Source organism: Neofelis nebulosa, chromosome 6, assembly GCF_028018385.1.
Source record: "Neofelis nebulosa isolate mNeoNeb1 chromosome 6, mNeoNeb1.pri, whole genome shotgun sequence".
NCBI classification, from domain to species: domain Eukaryota; kingdom Metazoa; phylum Chordata; class Mammalia; order Carnivora; family Felidae; genus Neofelis; species Neofelis nebulosa.
The window spans coordinates 75,718,781-75,739,988 of NC_080787.1; the positions used below are offsets into that span (position 1 = coordinate 75,718,781).

General features: G+C 37.0%; 1 protein-coding gene across 2 annotated transcripts in view; it reads left to right on the forward strand.

Annotated features, from left to right (window-relative positions):
* The window catches only part of BCKDHB (branched chain keto acid dehydrogenase E1 subunit beta), a 205,763-nt gene that overhangs the window by 72,324 nt on the left and 112,231 nt on the right, over positions 1-21,208 (forward strand). The gene's annotated exons all lie outside the window — the stretch shown is intronic.

The window sequence follows — 21,208 nt, forward strand, 5'->3', positions numbered from 1 at the left end:
AATTTTTATCAGATTACATTAATTTAGGGATGCATGTTGTAACCTTCAGATTAACAACTGAAATAATATTGAAAGTGTATTTCCAGCAAATTAAAAAGGGAAGTATAGATTAATAGAAATATTTGGTTAAACTAAAAGAAAGGAAAATATTTATTTATTTATTTATTTATTTATTTATTTATTTTTTTATTTATTTTTGGGACAGAGAGAGACAGAGCATGAATGGGGGAGGGGCAGAGAGAGAGGGAGACACAGAATCGGAAACAGGCTCCAGGCTCCGAGCCATCAGCCCAGAGCCTGACGCGGGGCTCGAACTCACAGACCGCGAGATCGTGACCTGGCTGAAGTCGGACGCTTAACCGACTGCGCCACCCAGGCGCCCCAGGAAAATATATATTTAAAAAAAAAAACCCAAAAACCTAAAAAGCAAAAGAGGTGTGTCCATAGAAAACAGAGGATAGATATAAACCCAAGTATGTAAGTAAGTAAACACAAATGGATTAAATCTAATAAAAGCCTTCATTAAAAACCTCATTAAAAAATAACACCAATATAGGGCACCTAGGTGGCTCAGTCAGTTGAGCGTCCAACTCTTGATTTTGGTTTGGGTCATGATCCTAGGTTGGTGGGATCAAGCTCCGTGTCAGGCTCTGTGCTGAGCATGGAGCCTGCTTGACATTCTCTCTTTCCCTCTGCCCTTCTCCCCCACTCATTCTCTCTCTTTAAAAAAATCAATCAATCAATCAATAACACCAATGTGTAGCTTAAGAGAGATACTTTAAATATAAGGACACAGAAAGTTTGAAAGGGATGGAAAAAAGACCGCTGGTATAGCCATACAAATTTCAGATAAAGCTTTTAAGGCAAGATGTGTTACTAGAAATAAAGAACATTTCATAACGCTAAAGGAATCAATCTACCTTGAAGATGTCACAATCTTAAATCTATTATGTCCTCAACAGCATAGTTTCAAAATACATAAAGCAAAAGAAAACACAATACTAAAAGGAGATGTAGACATATCCACAATCATAGTGGGACACTTTGACACCCTTCTTAAAAAACTGATCAAACAAGCAGATAATATCAGTAAGTATATAGAAGATCTGAAGAGTTAAACTTGTCCTAATTGTGTACTCAACTATATAAGGAATAATTCTTTTTTCTTTTTTCCACTGAAGAATAATTGACATATAGTATTAGTTTCTGGTGTACAACATAGTGATTCAATATTCATATACCTTATGAAATGATCACCACAATATGCCTAGTTCGATTGAATATGGAACATTTATCAAAACCAACCAAATGCTAGGACATAAACATACAATGATAAACCTCTGAAGTTTGAAGTCATTTAGAGTATGTTTGAACAGTGGAATTCAGTTAGAAATTAAAATAAAAAATACCAGAAAAGCCTCAACTTTTTACAAATTAAATAATTTACGTTTAAATCATGGGTTGTACCCTCCCCCATTCATGCTCTGTCTCTCTCTGTCTCAAAAATAAATAAACGTTAAAAAAAAAATTTAAATCATGTGTTGTAAACTGCAATAGAAATTAGAAAAATACTGAAGTGTTATGAAGTTATTACATATCAAAAATTTCAAGGTTCAGCTAAAGCCATGCTCAGACAGAACAGTATGACTGTGCAAATACATATATTTAGAAAACAGGAATAAGAACAAAAAAATTAATGATCTGAATTTCCATTCCAGAAAGAAAATCAAACCTAGAGAAAATGGAATAAATGTAGTGATAAAAAGTAGAAATCAGTAAAACAGAAAATGTACAATAGAGAAGCTTAATAAAGTAAAATTTAGATCTTTGAATAGATTAATGTACTTGATAAACCTTTAGGAAGACTAATGAAAAAAATAGGACAAAAACAAATGACAAATATCAGGTATGAAGAAGCAGAGAATACAGACAATAGAAAGATATTGAGAGGATATCATGAATAATTTTACAAATAAGTTTGGGTGAAATGGACAGACTCCTGCAAAAATATAATGTTTTCAAAATAATAATTAGGTAATCTCAATAGTCATATATCAAAGAAATTTAATCCATTTTTATTAATGCTTATATAAGGAAAACCCTAGACTCATAGGGCTTTATTGGTGAATTCTTTAAAACACAATTCTTATACAAATTCTTACAGAAAATAGAACAAGAGGAAAAACTTCCACATTCTTTTTATAAGGCTGGCTTAATATTCATATCAAACCTGTTTCTGACAGTATATAAAGCAAAATAATAGACATTTTTTTCTTAAGAATGTAGATGTAAAAATCTGAAACAAAATATTGGAAAGTCAAATCCAGCTATATATCAAGAGACAAAGCTGAGGGTTTATTTCAAGTATTCAAAGGGTGTTTGACATTCATAAACATTCACACAGTGGTTGATGCAATTTCCCACATGAACAGAAAATGGGAAAAACAATCCTGATGATCTTCATAATACAGAAAAACATTTGTTAAAAGTCAATATCCGTTCATAATGAAAATTTCTTAGTAGCCTAGAAATAGAATGGAATTCTACTAATATGATAAAGGGTAACTTTATCTTGTAGCTATGAAGAGCTATAAAAAGCCTGCAGCGAAAATTATATTTCCTAGTGAAATTTTGACCACTTTCCCATTGAGATCCAGGAATGCAACAAGGATGTCCATACATAAACGCAAGAGATACAAAGATCATATGGATTGGGAAGAAGAAGTAAAACTTAGTATTCATAGATAATGTGATTTGTATGTAGGAAGATCTACAAGAATCGGTAGGCAAATTATTAGAATTAAGTGTACCAACACCCCTGGAAACAAGGTCAATATACAATAACTGTATTTTTATGTACCAGCAACAAATAGAAAATAAATTGAAAACATTTTGCAAAAATATCAAAGAATCAAACATCTAGGGAGAAATTGAGTGATGCATATGTAACAGCTTTACACAGAAAATCACAAAATATTATTCAGAGAAATTAGAGAAGATGCAAGCAACCGACGCACATACCATAAGTCAAGATATGTTACAAGGTTATAGTAGTTACCGCGTTGTACTGGAGTGAAGATGGACTGCTGTGCTGCCATTGGTTAGCTTTTTATAGACTTAGAGCTTTGGTGTGCTCTGACCAGGAGGAGTTTTTTCCGTTATTCAGCCAGAAACCCATACCCCTAAGTAGAGCTGTTCTTCCCAAGCTCCCCAGGTATAAGAACCATGATTAAGTGTTGAGGGCTTGAGGGGACTTTCCTGCTGAGATACAGACCACATTCAAAGTGAGTTAAAAAGCGAGCTACAAGTAAAAAAAAAAAAAAAACAACAACCAAACAATGGCCAGGCATAGAGTTAGGTGTGAGGTGCTGTCCAGCTTGAAATGAAGTTTTTTGTTGTTGTTGTTGCTGTTGTTTTTAATGTGTAGAAATTCAGAGACGCTGCCTATGGATAATAAGCACTTGATGACAGTCTTTGAAAGAAACTCAGGATTCAAGAATAATATTGTCATTCAACATAGAATCAACTACATAAAAGTGCAAAAAAGAAAAGAAAAATGACAATTCATAAGGTGTGGGTGATTTCCATGTTTATGGAGAAGAGAAGAGAGCTCTGACACAGAGCTTTGACATGCATTACTTTAGTTGAAGATTAAATTCTGCTAATTATTTAAATAAATAAGGGTTTGCCTTTACTCCTTGGAGCCTTTTTTTTCTTCTCCCTTTCATGTTTTGCCTGCCTACATTCAATTCCAAAGCAGATCCTGCTGCCTTGTCTATACCATATGTCCAAAAATCTGACCATCACCTCTAATGCTGTTACCCTTGATCCTGGTCCACACTGTGAGCATTTCTCACCTGGGTTTTGGCCATAGCCTCAAACTAGTCTTGCTTCTGCACTTTACTTGCCCAAGGCAGAACTGATGCTTTCAAATGTGAGTCACATCATTTCCCTTCTAGTCTCAAATGGCCTCAGTAGTTTCCCATTAAATTTAGGGGAAAGGTCAAGTTTCTTAGCAAAGTCTACAGGGTTTTACTTCGTCTCACCACATTCCACACCCCATCATCCATCCCTCTTCAGGAAATGCTCTTCATGGACTCTCAGCCAAGCCAATGTGTTAGGTCACCACTCAAATACCATTTTCTCATTCAAGCCTTCTTTGACCTGCTTACTTAATATTAGATCCCATCCCTTTTACCAAGACTCCGTTTTACCCCTTCTTCCTTTTTTTTTTCTAGAGAGATTAAATGATCTAACCTATTACGTAACTTTATTATTTATACTGTCTATTTTCTTCCCCCATTAGCAGGTAAGTTCTGTGAGGGTAGGGGCTTTTGTCTGCTGGGTCACTGTTGAATTCTCAGTACCTGAAAAAATGCCTGGCATAGGTCTGGTGTTCAGTAGATATTTGCTGTGGAATTAATACGAATATCAGCAAAAGAAAGTTTGATAATATGCTATGAAAACTGTTTACTATTGAAATGTTTTGATTTTGGTACTTTTTCTTATTTTTGTTGCTTATATAAATGCGTAAAAAGTAACTCTAAAATATTGCTTTATGAATAAATCTATGTCAGGGCGTTTCAGTGGCTCAGTCGGTTAAGTGACTGACTCTTGATTTAGGCTCAGGTCATGATCTCACAGTTCGTGAGTTCAAAGCCTGTGTCAGGCTCTGGGCTTACCTGTGCTGAGCCTGCTTGGGATTTTCTTCCTCTCTCTCTGCCCCTCCCCGGCTCATGAGCATGTGCACACTATCTCTCAAAATAAATACATAAACTTAAAAATTTTTATTTTAAGCTGAAGCGTTTATTTTTAAGTTTTAGTTTGACCTTAGTTTTAATTTGTTTTATTTTTCTTGACCGTTGTCCATTTTTCATAATGGTATATACAAATTATCATTTGAATTCTCATTACAATAGGACCAATTTATTCTAAAAATCAAAGTGAAATTGACTATACTTAACCTCAGTTATCTGTAATTTCTGAGAAATGTGTTCTTTTAATTTTCTGCATAGATGAGAGTCACTATTTCTGTGTAGCAGCTTTCAAAACTACTTAACCTTTTGCATGTCAATATTTTCAAAACCTTTTCGCTTATACTTTCTCAAGGAAAACATAATGTATATAATTTCATCTTTTGAAAATAATTTAGTCCAAACAAACATGAGTTGTTACACTGTGTTAAGACGTTTACATTTATTAAGGTATATGGTTGTTTACTTCATGGATATATTTCTGTGCTTAATTTCATGGTTTTAAGCCTTTTTAAATTTAAGTGTTCTTTTATCTTTTGCTGTCATATCATCACCAGCTGTGCATGGGATCCAGATGACCAGACTTTATAACTGAGACTTGTACATTGGCCAGGGAAGGCCTGTAATGATTTCTCATGAATCAAGAACACATGCTTTACTCTTCAAACCTTATGATACTAATTTGGGCTTTTCAGAACCTTTCTCCTCTTATTTCCTTGCCTGCTTTGCAGGTGGGTCATTGTTATGGAATTTAGAGCTGGAAGAGTTCAGCCTGGGCCTGTTCCCTTTGGCCTCTCTACTGGTCTCAGGAGTGATCTGTGACTTTTAACATCCATCACAGCTATTATGCACTGCTTCCTATGAGGGGTTTTGTCGATTCAAACAGACTGGTACAACACACTGTCTCAAAGCCTCACCGCTTTCCCCTCTCCCCCAAAGTAATCTACTTTTTCAGAGGTACTCAGGAGATGGGTCATTACGTTTTTAAATTTTGGAAATGGTGTAGACAGGAACTTCCTCCCTACCTGTTTGCTCTTCTCTCTACCTCTCTTGCTTTCCCTCTCTTTTCCCTTTCCGCCCCGAAAGATGGTGATGTGCCCATCGATGCAAATGGTTGTTCTTTGGCTTCATGCTGAGGTATCTGTAGTGTTAGTATTTTGGGGGCATCTTAGGAGCAGGGCAAGGCCTCTGTGATACTATAATGTGGGATAGCAGCTGGAAGTAATTGCACTGTAGCCTGAGGAAGTGACTATAGTCAGGAGGGAGGATTTAACATCCTCTTCTCCTGTCCTTGCACTCCAGCTCTTTCCATTCTTGCTTTAAAAGACCTCCCTGGTGAGGTGCCTGGGTGGTTCAGTTGGTTAAACATCTGACTCTTGATCTCAGCTCAGGTCATGATCTCAGCGTTCGTGAGTTCGAGCCCCATGTGGGACTCTGTGCTGACAGTTCAGAGCCTGCTTGGGATTCTCTCTCCCTCTCTCTCTGCCCCTCCATCACTCCCACTCTCTCTCTCTTTCTCTCCCTCTCTATCTCAAATAAATAAACGTTAAAAAAAAAAAGAACAAATTGGGACCATGGATAAAGGTAAGGCAGGTTCTGAGATTGGCAGCTGGGGTCACGGCAGGAGGTTCTGGGAGCTGAGTCCTTCAATAAGAAAGGAAAGGTTTATTACAGGAGCAGAACTGGGAAGTTAAACCTTGGTCATTTGGGTGTGTCTAATCATTTATATATAAAGAACCAAGTTTGCTTGCTCTCTATATCTGTACCTGGTGTTAGTGTATTTGTGAATAGTGCAAAACAGTTTCAGCAGACTCATATTACCATTGAAGATCAAGATAAACTCATAAGGGTTATATTTTATGACTTTAATTGTAATTTTGTAGCCTTTGAGTTTATTTTTATTTTCATAGGGTTGATTTTAGATTACCTTAGATTTCATTTTTATTAAGATTGCCAACACTAGCAAGGTAATATTTAGGGTGTATACTTTGTACTGAATGGCTCTAAATTGGTTTTATGGGGCAGTTGGAGAATTTGTCTTTAGAGAATCTACAATGGTTTAGTACTACCTGTTATATACATTGTTTTTACTTGATTTCTTGGACTTGATTGAATAGTTCACTGATTGAATACTAGCTCTTTGGCGTGAGGATTTTAGTTTGTGAGGTATAGGGGAGAGAGAAAATCTGAGAATGAATGAGAACTAGAGCAATACTAGAGTGTGGGGGCTGGGGTGGGAAGAAAAGCTAATGATTACCTACATCCACTAGAGGCCTCTCTTAAGCCAAGTTTCATGGAAACCAGGCTTCCATAGTGGGGCCTGGCTCTGTCATTGTAAATTAAGCATATTTTATGTTGTAGTTCTGAATAAATAGTATGAGAGCATTTTTTTCCCTAGAACACATATTATAATCTAACCCAAATCAGAACTGATGATCTGTTAGGCTGAAAACAAATTAGGAACCTCCCTCTGCTCTTCTTTTTCACCCTCTAAATAAGCTTTTTGTAAACACATGTAATCAAAGAATATGTCCAGATGATATGTCTGTTTGACACGGCAAGGATATCTAGGTTTAAAAGTGTTACTGATTTGCCATGTTGTGTTTAATTATTGAGAGTGGTATATATTTTTCTGATGTAGACTATAAATAATTTTAACATTTTGTATATTTCTTTCATGACTATAATAAGCTTCTAATATCAAAAATCTATTTAAGAAATGATTCAAAAATCTTTTTTTAGACTTAATATTGTCTGGGGTAAAAATTAAATGCTTTCCTTTAGGAGTAATGAAATTATCATTTTTAGTTTGGAATTATTCTGGATGTGGGTTGACCTTGCCAAGAATGCAGACAGGGAGGGCAAGGTCACCCTGTCTGATAAGAACAGTTGTTCTGTTCCAAAATAGGAAGGCTGACCATTTGGAACTTGGGTCCACCTTTGCCAGCTCCTCGTTCCTATAGGATTTTCTTTGTCATGACCACAACTAGTTAGTTGTGCTAACTGGAGAGAGTTCTAGGTTCTTGGATGCTATATTTGGGATGTGACTTCTGCATCTACTGTCCTGCATGGTGGCTCTTGGAAGATTCCTCTGAGTTCCATGAGGGCAGGGGAGTTTTGTGAATTTTATTATTGTATCCTTCAGAATTTTGAAGAGTGTACAGCATAGAGAAGATACTCAGTAAATATTTGTTGAATGATCTTATTACATTTCAAAAATAGCACAAAATGTGATAACAATAATGTAATAATAATTCAGTTTTTCAGTGAAAGAAATTAAAGGAGAAAGTGGTAATTTCTGTAGGAAAAAATACCCTGAAAGTATCACCCCTGCTACGTGGTCTATTTTTGGTAAGACTTATGTTTTAGACATGTTTTGAGAAAGATTAAGATAATAACTGGGGTCTGATCTAACTTTGTATAATATACATAATAGAACAAGTTTTAACATAGTGCCTGGCGAATGGATGGTAAATAAGAGTTTAAAACAACATATTTTGTGCATACCTCCTTTAGTATTCACAACAGTTCTGCTAATTAGACACCAGTGTCATTATTTATAGGTGAAGAAACTAGGTTTGGAGAAGGTAGAGTAACTTGCTCCATCTGGGTCACAAAGCTGATGAGATCACTGGGCTCTTAGCCTTTGCCTTTGAGAAGCATGCATCTTCTCAAGCAGAGTTTGAGCAGAATTTGTAAATATTTTTCAGATGTGATGAAACAACTGTGATTGATGCTATAATTTGTATGTAACTTGCAAGTATAGACGATATTGGCAATAGAAATGTATTTATGGGGAGGGGTAGTTTCTGTTTATTTTATGCTGGGCTTTCTGTCAGAACTGTTGTGTTCTGATGTAGTCATTTCCATTCTCTAGGCTAAGAGTTTCTATTCGCATTTTAGAAATGAGGAAACTGTGTCTCAGAAAGCATAGAAACCTCCAGAAGTCACTTGGCTAATAAGTAGCAGAACTGCAGTTCAATCTTAGGTCTTCAATCCTGGCATGCTGACATTTTCATAGTATAACCATGCCTCATGTTAGGATAGTTATTTTACAGTTATCTAACTTCATGCTTTAGAAAGTATCATTTGAGTTTTGCTGATGAAAAGCTTCTAAACTTGAGCTTGCAAATATTTTATAACATTTCAAGAATTTTCTTTCACATTTGCCCACCTGTGTAACATTTTTTAAAGAATATAACATTCCTGAATACTGTATATACCTCATAAATCACATTACCATATTTCATTTCATTTGGCATTATTATTTTCCTTTCTACATGAACTGGAGAGAGCAAGATTAAATTTTATAATTACGTTTTTCCATTTCTAATCCTATTTGATGTGTCCCCTTATACACTTAAATTATTTGAGTTTCACTCAAGATTTTATTTTGTTGAAACGATTTGCTTTCGCTGTTAAGAATAGCAGTGAAAAGAAAGAAATCCATTACCTCATTTCATAGTGAAAAAAGCTCATAGGTACTTTGTGTTCTTAGTTGAACATTTTCGGTGTAATGTAAGAAATCTACATTCGTTGGCTTTTTCTTCTTCTTCTTCTTTTTTTTTTTTGGATGGCATTTAAACTGGTACTTACACTTAGGGAATTGTAGCATTTATACTATAATTGGTAAGTTTGCCTTGCTTTTTCTATTATAACACTCTAGTTTTGCAGTGTCTAGCTGTTATAATTTAACTTAAAACTCTATTGAAACTGTGATCTACAAAGTTTCTTAAAAAATAAAATTGGGGAATAATACCATTTGCCTCTATAATTTATCTACTCCAAAATTGAAACTGCTCTTATCTGTCATAGATTGTCAGCCCTTCCAAATACATACATTCTCTGTCACACACTTTTGTTGCTTTTCTTACAGGAATTTGGTTTTCTCTCTGTTTTATGTTTTCTTTTAATTAAAAAAAAATTTTTTTTAATGATTTTTATTTTTGAGACAGAGAGAGACAGAGCATGAACGGGGGAGGGGCAGAGAGAGAGGGAGACACAGAATCGGAAGCAGGCTCCAGGCTCTGAGCCATCAGCCCAGAGCCCGACGCGGGGCTCAAACTCACGGACCGCGAGATTGTGACCTGAGCCGAAGAAGGACGCTTAACCGACTGAGCCACCCAGGCGCCCCTCTTTTAATTTTTTTTTAATGTTTATTTCTTCTTGAGAGACAGAGACAGAGTGTGAGCAGGGGAGGGGCAGAGGGAGAGGAGACACAGAATCTGATGCAGGCTCTAGGCTCTGAGCTGTCAGCACAGAGCCCAATGCAAGGCTCGAACCCACAAGCAGCAAGACCATGACCTGAGCTGAAGTTGGACGCTTAATCGTCTGAGCCATCCCGGCACCCCCTGTTTGTTTCCTTCCTTCCTTCCTTCCTTCCTTCCTTCCTTCCTTCCTTCCTTCCTTCCTTCCTTCCTTCCTTCCTCTTTCTTTCTTTCTTTCTTTCTTTCTCTCTCTCTTTCTTTCTTTCTTTTCTTATGTTTATTTATTAGAGAGAGAGACAGACAGACAGACAGAGCATGAGTGGGGGAAGGACAGAAAGAGAAAGGGAGACACAGAATCTGAAGCAGGCTCCAGGCTCTGAGTGGTCAGCACAGAGCCCCATTCAAGGCTCGAGCCTATGGATTGGGAGATCATGACCTGAGCCGAAGTATAATGCTTAACCGACTGAGCCACCCAGGCACCCTGCCTGTTTTCTTTTATATCTTTAAGTTACATGTTTTTTTATGTAGTTGTTACACATTTTAAGTTTCTTTTTCAGTATTTTTTGCATTTCTGTTGATATTGTGAATAACATCATTATTATTAGTTTTTCCTGTTTCCCCCCTTTTTCTGTGTGTAATAGAAGAGATTAAAAAAAATTAAAGTCATACATTAACATGTCAATGACACATACAGTTTAATGGAGCATATAATGCAAAGCAACATTTTCCATCCCTGTTTCTAGGTCCACCCCAAACCAGCCACTTTTAACCACTTCTCTGTTTTGTTCTGATGGCTACTTCCATATCTCTAAGAAACTGCACTGTACAAGTATTTTGGCTATAATACTTTATTCATTTCTGAAAAGGCCTAAATTGTAAACAAGTATCAAAAATAACAGGGTCTGTGGAAAAAAGAAGGTTAGGCAGATCTCTTAAAACATACACAGCTTTGTTACTAGAGCAAGGAAGGGTTTGTAACTAGAGTCAGGAAGAAGTGAACCTGCTGAGTTATGGAGTTAAGGGCAAAATTCATAAAAGTTGGGAGAACCATGTAATAAACACTTCTAAAACAGAGCAGATGGGCTGGCCTGAGTCAAGAGACATAGTGTATGGAACTGTTTTTCACTGAGGCTCTCAGCTTTATGGTTATGCTTTGCCTCTTACTGTGTTTCTTAGCAGCATAAAACATTAATGGGCTAGGGCGAATTGCATATATGCCAACATGAGTAGGCCAGCTGCTGGTGTCTTTAACCTAAAAATAGGCTTCGTACCTTTTGCCAGAAAATTGGACTCCCCTTGCCCAGTCCCTCATGTAATTCACTGGTGAATTGGGTTTGATTGACAGCACCTAGGTTACATCTTTATGTTAGCTGTGATGGAGACTGGACAATAGTTTTTGGCATTCTACTTTGAGAAAGTGGGATTAATAATTAAGGAAACTTTTAGAATGTGGAGAATGTGTTCAAAAGTTTTGGGTTATCCCACAATGAAAGGTCCAATACATACATATTCACATATGTATATACACATCTATAAGTATATGTATCAATGTGTGTATACCTTCATTTATCAATTTTAAACATTATTCTTCATTCTGACATACATGTGTTTGCATTATCTATTAACTTCACCTTAACATTTCCCCAGTTTTTAGCTTTTTAATCTCTTCCACTGATTGTCTTTTGATTTTCATTAGTTTTAAATCTCTTGTTCTATTAATTTTTTCTGAGTATCCCTCCACATTTCACTGTATAAGATGACATTAATGCCCTCTACCCCTGGTTTCACCTCTCTCCTCTCTCCCCTCTCCCAAGTACTGTATTATAGCAACTATTTATTTTTACACATAAAAATAAACTGACAACATTGAATTCTGAGACTGACAACATTGAATTCTGTTCTGTAACCATAATTAAATCTTCCAAACTTTTGATTGTAAAAGTTAAAAACCAGTAAACACTCTTGATGTTATTATGATAACATAAATATTTTTATTTTATGTTGACCGAGGGGTAAGATTTTATTGTCTCTGACCCTGGGTGCCCAAAAGGAGATATTCTTGGCTTCTAGAACAAATGGTTTGCCTTTTTCTTTTATAGTTCATTAATTCCACAAAATCTTGTCACATTTTAGATGCTTTATTTTTGGCCATAGCATTCTTCTGAATCATTCTAGATTTTTTAGAATTTTGAATTACCTCTTCTTTTTTCCTTGAAAAAGCATAATCAGCCTTTAACATACCTTGAAGATCAGTACCATCACTTGGAGTCCACGTTCCCTCCAGGAGTCCTCTGACCTCCTCTACCAGCCTTGACTACCATTCTCTAAATCTGCTGCAAATTCATCTTCAGGGATAATTCTCCATTGCACTCTTGAAGACATTGTTTTCTGGGTCCTGTGACTTTCTCTTTCATGGTTTTCTCTGTCATCTTGCTGAGAAACATAAATAATTCATCAAGCAGAAGTTGTGTGTGTGTGGGGGGGGAGGCTTTCAACACCTGCATTTGGAAAAAATGTGTTTATTTTGCATCCACGCTGAATTGATATTTGGCTGGCTATAGAATTCTAGGTTTATAGTAACTTTCACTTACAAGTTTGAAGATAATACCTTTTTTTATACTTGTGTTGGGATAAAAAATGTGATGCCAGTGTGATTCTCATCCTCCTGTAAGTGATTGTTCTGTGTGTTTGTTTTTCTAGAAACTTTTATGATTTTTTTTTTTTTTTTTTGGTCCTTTTATACTGAAATGCCATAGGCGTGAGGCTCAATGACAGTCTCTTTCATTCATCTTGTTTTGCCTCTCATGCATTTCCTCTGGGAACTTACTACTTACTTAAAAATAATTATATCCTTTTTCTTTTCTAGATTTTCTTTTCAAAAACTTATCAATGGGACAATAGACCTTCTGGATTGATGCTCTCTCATCTTTTCTGTCCCACTTTTTGTCCCATTGTGTTCTTGTAGTGTTTTAAGCATTTTCTTTCTTTTTTCTTTTAATTCTTATATTGAATATTTTAATTTCAACAATCAATTTTTTCTTATGCTCCGTTCTTTTTGTACTTTGTTGTTGTTTTGTTCTATGCCATGTCTACAATTCTCCTGGGTATATCCATATAATATGCAAGTTATTTATATTACGAAATAATAGGCTTTTAAAACTTCTCTTCTGTAAATTATCTGTTTATTCAGTAGTTTGTTTCTTTTGTAATATAAATTTTTTCTTCTTGTTGATTATTTTGGAGTTCTGACTGGCTGTTTTCCTGTAGGTCTCTTTCCTCAGTAGGCATCTCTGTGGGAAGAACTGAGCAGACCTGTGTACCCGGGTGAGACTTTGCTTTAGGGTGAGTGAATGGGAAGTCTGTCCATAGGCATGAGGGGAGTGGGTGACTCTAGATAAACAAATAGCTAGGCTTGCCTTTTGGACCTCAACCCTCCCAGAATAGGCCTATCTTTGTAGGCAGTTTGAACGGTTTTATCACAGACTGTCTTCTTTGCCTGGATTGTCTCTGGGGTCAGGGTTGGAAAGATGTGTTTTATTTGGGGGAAGTGGGGCAATTGGTACAGCTGCTTTATTTAATTCCCCTGTTTTCACTCCTAATTCTTACACCCACCTTCCACACCTGCTGGTGAGCCCATCTGGGGTCTCAGGGGAGATTGGCTTCCTCTTCCCTCGTACTCCCTCCCTCTCCCATGGGTCTGGGCTTTGGCTTCTCTTCGTCTGTACCTTCATCACATGTCCACAAGACACTTGTTTTAGTCTCTCTTGTGTAGTAATCACTACTCCTCCCTAACGTTGTTTTGACTATTACAGGTTTTTCCCTTTTGTATTCATTTCCTGTCTTGGGAGAGAAAGGCTACAAAAGCATATATTCAGTCTATCGGCTTGAGCTGGAAATCTTCTCTGTTACGTTTTTCATTTTTTCTTTTTTAATAAGAAGCATGGTGATTTCTACAGTTCAGTCTGTGTACTGTCTTTTCACCAAAATCTTATTCATTTCAGTAGTTTCTTAGTTGATTTTCTAGGTTGGTCATCTTATTCTGCAAGTAAGACCAATTCTGTTCTTGTACTCTATATATATTTTCTCATTTGACTAAAACTATTGAAAAATATTGAACGATAATGATGATAGCTGACATTGAATGTGATATTTCTAAAGCCTAATATTCAACTGATTGAATTGTGAAGTAGAAAATAGAAAGTATTGACTTCATTATATAGAGTCCTGGCTCACTGAGCAAAACATCAGAAATTTCCTACACAAGTTGTATTTTTGAGTGAATGAATTTAGCACTTTCAGCCTGAGTACCTCTTGTATTTCTTTTACCAGTAACCACAAGTCAGAATTGGAGATGAGAAAGAAAGGAACGTAAGCTTTTTAAAATAAGAAATTCTTCCAGTAGAGTTTACCAAACTTCCGATGACAAAGATGCTTTCATTGTTGGGGAGCAAAATTAATATGATTTCTTGCCAGTAAATCAAGGAAAATGAGTTATGTAACTGGCAGCTATAATGGATCTTCTACCCTAACGTCAGTAAAGACTTAGAGAAACAACCATAACTGGACAAATACTGCATGTGATAAATACAGCCTACATGACTGACAACTAAATGACAAGGACAAAAATAGCTGGTTATTGATTATCAATAAATCAATTATCAGAAGAAATCAACTCCTTGTTTTATTTTTATGTTTTAAAGGTGCTTTAAGAATTGCTTTCATTCATGATGTGAAACTCTAGGGCATAGTATTTGGAAATCCTTGGTGGAAGCTGCAGGGAAGTGATTATCTGTCAAAGTAAAAAAGACTGTATGTCAGTTTTATCCTTAAAGGGACTTTAAATTAGTTGGGACTGTCAAAAAATGAAATGAACTGCCTTTTTTTGGATGTGAGAATCTCATTAATTGGAGAGACTTGATCATCTGGCAGAGATGTCAAGAGAAGGAAGGGGGAGGATGACGTAACCAGTCTCATCTACGTCAGAGATTGTGTGGAATAAAGGAAAACTATCCTTTAGCATTTGGGAATGTAGTAGGTTTTCTATCTCACTACTAAATGATGTAATAAAATAATACAGATATTAGAAGTTATTCATGATCTTTTACACAGGAAATTCCTTTTTAATATTTCTAGTAAAATACCTGTATTCCTAGACTTTTCTTTTGCCAGATTTATCTTCTTTTTACCATAATCAAGTAGTATGTTATTTCTCCAGTTTTGTAAGTAGAACAGACATCCACTAGCTGAGTTTTATAGTAACCTTTTGTAACCTCTCTGGTGTTTACCTTTTTTACTTTCCATAGCTGCTACTCTCTTTTCTCTCCCTCTGTTTCCCCCACCCTCCACACCCCCGTTTAAACCCACTTTGCTGTAGGCTGGGCCACCTGCTGTACCTCTCGAACCATTTGTTATTTTCCAGTCTCATTGCCTTATTCAGACTAGCATCATTTCTCCCCAGGGCACGGTGTCCTCTTGCTCCTTTAAAGTCCTTCCTTCTTGCCAGGGTAATTTTTCAATCTGAAAAACTTCTTGGTCTTACCACTCATAGTTCAATTCTGTCAGTGCTTTCGGATTGCTCCTGAGACAAAATCTAAAATCTTATTATGACATATTTGGTCCCCCATTATCAGATCCTGGTGTGCTGTCTCATCATTTTCTGCCATTTTCTCCACACAGACAGGATAGCCCAGCTATACCAAATTGATTGTGGTTCCCAGAAAACCTCCTGTTCTTTGTTACTGCAGTGCCTTGGCGTATGGGATTTCCTCTGCGCCTCCTTCCCCTGGATGGATCTGAGCTCTGACTAGTCTTCAACACTCAGTTTACAAGTTTTCTCTTCCAGGAAGCTTTTCCTGACCTGTTTTGCTGTCGTCTTTTATTTATTTGTTTGTTTGTTTATTTATTTAATGTTTATTTATTTTTGGGAGACAGACAGAACGCAAGCAGGGGAGGGGCAGAGAGAGAGGGAGACACAGAATCTGAAGCAGGCTCCAGGCTCCGATCTGTCAGCACAGATCCCGACACGGGGCTCGAATCCATGAAGCATGGGATCATGACCTGGGCCGAGGTCGGACGCTTAACTGACTGAGCCACCCAGGCGCCCCTCCTGTCATCTTTTAAGTCTGTCTTGTCACCTTCTCAGTGTTCACAGGGCACTACATCCAGTTTTCAGAGCTGCTTTCTTGGGTTGTAGTTTTTAATGTTCTCACCTATGTCTCTCACCACGCTGCCTTTTATATCTGTTTTCACAACCACAACAGCATATAGAAGGTGTGAAGTAAAAATGTACTTCTTGTCCCATAATATATGAATGAACTTTCCATATATTCAGAGATTAGGTTCTGTAGAATCTCCATTTTCCATCATGTGGCTGAGAATCTTGAAGTAGGTAGAAAAAGACTTTTAAGTAGCTTGAGGGAACAGCCATAAACCCAGTGCCTAAAAGCAGACACACACTAATCCTGTAGGAGAGACTATGAGGCCTTTGATCATGTGCCTTTACCTTTTACCCAGAATTTATACAAATGTGTTTACTTGCTGTCATAGCTCACATTAGATGTGGGGGTGGGCAAAGTTAGGATGTCAGAGGTAGAGATGTTGGCAAGACGAAAGCTGATACAATCATAGCCTGAGAACAAGGCACTCTATGGGAAAAGAAAAACAATAAAAAGCATATAAGAATATTTAAAAATCACAGCAGTTTGTAGTCAGTTAATGTAAAAACAAAATAGATATCTGCCTTGTTCGCATGGTATTATAATTGATATTCCGCATTCTATCCAGCATCATGAGGAGATTAATTTCTGTTCTATGCACTGTGTTTGAAATGCAATATTATTGCTTAAAGGTAAGAGCTGGGTGAACTCTCAAATATGTTGAGTGACCCAGCCTCCTACAGTGTTAGATAAATGAGTTCTTGCTGAGTTTCTTTCTGAAAGCTGCAGGGTACTGGTGCTCTGCTTCTGATCATTAGTTTCCCTTTGGTTATATTCATATTGCTAACAATGTTATGTAGTGATCTTCTGTTAGGGCATTTTTCTATTAATTTCTGATTTCTCATGTCACATTTGGAAACTAATAAAATGACCCCTTTCTCTTGGCTCTTATTGTTCTTCAGTTCTTATAATTATGGAACTGCTTATGAGTTTTCAGTGGTGGAAACCTCAGTATATCATTAATTCTGATGCTACTTTGTATTAAGTCCATTTGACATTTTCCAAACTTTTCTTTCATTTTATTAAATGTTTATTTATTTGAGAGAGAGAGAGAGAGAGAGAGAGAACGAGCAGAGGAGGGGCAGAGAGAGAGGGAGACACAGAATCTGAAGCAGGCTCCAGGCTCCAAGCTGTCAGCACACAACCCAATGTGGGGTTCAAACTCACAAGCCATGAGATCATGGTCTCAGCTGAAGTCGGACGCTTAACTGATTGAGCCACCCAGGTGCCCTCAGACTTTTCTTTAACTGAATTGGTGAGAAGGAAAAAATATGGGGAGTAGGCTTCCATTTTGAAGATGGAGATATTGAGGTGTGACAGTTACCATATATAGTAATAGTACTACAAATCTCTGTGCTGGGGTTTGGAGCCATTCCTCTTCTTGGTGTGAATCACTTGAGGCATGTTTCTTTTGTCTCTCAGTGGGGTTAGACTCCAAGGGAGGTGGGCTGGTGGTGCCAGAGGGTGGAGGGTAGGTTGACTAATCTGTTAAGTAGCCTTTTATCTGAGAGTCTAGTTTCTCATTAGTATTTCTGACCAAACGCATAGATGGTTAGAAATGGAGATTTTTGTTTTTAATTAGTCTCTCTAGGGATGAGAGGCTTATTTTTGAAGAATGGAATTTTAAGGAAGCCTGACAACCTCAGTTTTCATGTGACTGAAATATTTTGGCAGCTTAAAAAGCTTTCACAACTACGAGTTAGAGCCAGACTTTCCAGTGGCTAAGCTGCTCTTTGGGAGTTAGACTCTCATCTCGTGGGTAACCTGTACCTCTGCTCTCAGATCATAGTGGTGCCTTTTAGGGTGCTCATGGCACTTTCATGTATTTTGCTTCCTGATGGTTCCACAGGCTTTCATGGGGTTTATCCTTCCATCATGCGTCTTCTAAAGATCTTCACTCTTCCATCCCATATTTATGCATTTTAATCAGGTTAATTTTAAGACACCTACCACAGGCATAGGGCAGTATAATGCTTCATTATCTCTGCAAGACAGATCTTTTCCTCCTCTCTTATACTACCACAAAATTATAATGCTACTGTTTTACCACCGTTTTATAAGTTGAGAGGTAAACGGATTGTTTTGCCCCAGATCCTGTAAGTACAGAAGTAGGCAAATGTGAGCAGACTTGGGAAGCCACCCACTTCGGTTCCCTGTGCACTGCGTTGTAGCAACCTGACAGAGATGGTCAGCGGTTCCTGCCAGACTCTTTCTGTCCAATGAGGCGACCAGTGCTCTTGTACAGTTCTGGCTGTTAGAAAGTTCAGGTGAAATTTGCTTTTCTCTAACCTCTACCTATTGAATCCTGTCCGCTCTTGTAAGATCTTGTTTATACCTACTTTTACTTGACATGTCTTCAAATATTTGGACACCTTTCAAGTTTCCTTGTAGACTTCTCATCTCTGGTCTAAATATTATATCCATCCCTCTTACCTATCACTTAAATCCTCTGGTTTTCAGATTTCAGATGGCAATTCTTTGGACATACTCTCAAAAGGGTCCAATGACCCTTTAAACTTCAAATGAGTTAAAAATGATTCTTGAGATAATGTCTGTCAGCCACATGCCCACTCGGACTTGTTTTCTCCTAAGGTCTGACCTCTGTCATGACCTAGAAGGAGAACAATGCTTTCTATGTTTCTGTGTTGAAATACTTGAAAAGGTAGTGTGTTCCATGTCATTGGATATGTTAAGGAGATACACAGAGTGTCAAGGATGTTAATAGATAAACAGCAAATTAGGAGTGTAGGATCATTACGAAAGTAAATTAAAATGGCTATTTAAAAAGTACTTTTATGAAATACTAACTATAAAATACAGGACGAATTAGAGTACGTAATACTGGGAATAATGCTTGCGTGAATATTCTTCTCTCAGAAGGGCACTTAACATGCTTTTGTTCTTTGACCAATCCCTGAATAAACTTGCAGGGTTATTTTGCATCCGTGAAAGATTGCATCTTTTTTTTTTTTTTTTAATTTTTTTTTTTTAACGTTTATTTATTTTTGAGACAGAGAGAGACAGAGCATGAGCGGGGGAGGGTCAGAGAGAGAGGGAGACACAGAATCGGAAGCAGGCTCCAGGCTCTGAGCTGTCAGCACAGAGCCCGACGCGGGGCTCGAACTCACGGACCGTGAGATCATGACCTGAGCTGAAGTCGGACGCTTAACCGACCAAGCCACCCAGGCGCCCCAAGATTGCATCTTTTGTCAAACACTTTTAGCTCACAGAAGTCTCATCAACATTTTCCCTTCATGTCAACATACAGTGCTTTAATCTTCTCTACATTTGCCACATTGTTTACTCCTTCTTTACAGAGTCAACATTTGGGGCAATACAATTAGGTTGTAGGTTCTTAGAAAACCCTTAATCAGTATTGTTGTTAGCATTATTTTGACCGGTACCAACTACTCACCCATTTCCCTTAGGATAATGTTCGCTATGCTTTCTTAGGTAATCTGAGCCATTTATCAGTGACATTTTTGTAAATGGAGTATTGTTTACTCTTCATCCTAAAATTAAGTTATTGAAAAATATATTGACCTTGCTATAAATTGGGGGCTGTGTAGGTGATTGATTTTGCCAAATTATGGCAATGAGAACTTTAGTGGTGTCTATTTTAAGATAAGTGATTCTTTAATGACGTTAACATCATTCCCCTGTATAGAGTCTTACTGTCTTTTTTTCCATGAGGTAATTTTAAAAATGTGTGGCTGTTGTGAGACATTTAGTTCAATAATATATTGCACGTAAAGACACTCAATGAATGTGTTCTGGTGTTATAAGGAAAGGATGTTAAAAACCCAAAATCTCTCAAGTAAATTGTGGTTTGTAATAGTTTCACTCTCAGGGAAGGGAGGCACGTTGAAACTTCCATGACTATTAATCTTGAGAAAAAGCATACATGGTCTTGTTGGACTGAAGCCTCTAGCCATCTTATCAAGCCAGGGATACAAACGTAGGCTCAATTTGCATCCCTTTTTGGCCCATTAATAAAAATGAAGATGGTAGGAGTCTATGGATGTTAGGTTGAGTCCTTCAGCTAGTGTGGGAGATGAGTCATGAATATTTCCTGTTTGTTGATTTTACTAATTGTCTCCCCTAAGTCACTCACCGGAAATATACGGTAAGAAGTTGAATTCATTTGGCTCACTCAGCTTGTTTTGGAGAATGGGGTAGAAAGCCTTCCAACTGCAGTAAGCTGTCAGTTTTTTTCTACAGCAGGCGCCTGCCTTTAGCTTTTTGTGAGAATAGCCCAATGTTTTTCCTTCTTTTGCTACCATGAAGCATACCATCTCGACTTTGGTAGGCTTCCAGACTGTAAAGCTGACTGCATAGTGTGGTTAGTACACAGAGTTCTAGGGCATGGACAGGGATCTCAAGGCCTGGTTTTCTGCTGGTTGCTGGATGACCTTGGGCAAGTGACTCAACCTCTTCTCTGCTTTCCTTTCTACTTTGTAAAATGGAGACTTTTTCCCCTTGTTTAGTCTTAAAAAAGTTTATAACAGTTAAATAAATTGAACGGGTTAACACCTCTCTGAATACTTTAGTTAATACAGATAGGTTGACTCTTCAGATTATAAGAATAAATTAAATGAAATGGCCCAAATGGGTTCAAATATGTTTTCCAGATTGTCTATGTTAAATAAAAGATGTAAGTCTGGTCTAACTTGTATAAATTATTTTGATCTCTTTTGAGGAAAAGCAATGTGGTTGTTTATGTTGCCCATGTAAATGGTATTATAGCATTAAATATGTTCAGGCAACACTGAAGGATTGTTTAGTCACTGAAACCCTTAAAATCCCTCAGTTGGTGTAGTTGATTCTTATGGACCTTTTAAAGTCATCTAGTGAATCAAATTTTTTAATTGTATCAGGATTATTTCATCTCTTTAAGGCTCTCACTTTTAAATTTTGCTGTTTTTTTTTAAGTGGATGAATTATTCTCATTCTAGAAAAGTATTTGGGTTCTAGTTTATAAAATTTAATTCCAGTTTTTGTAACCCAGTTTACATAAAATTGACTTCAGTTT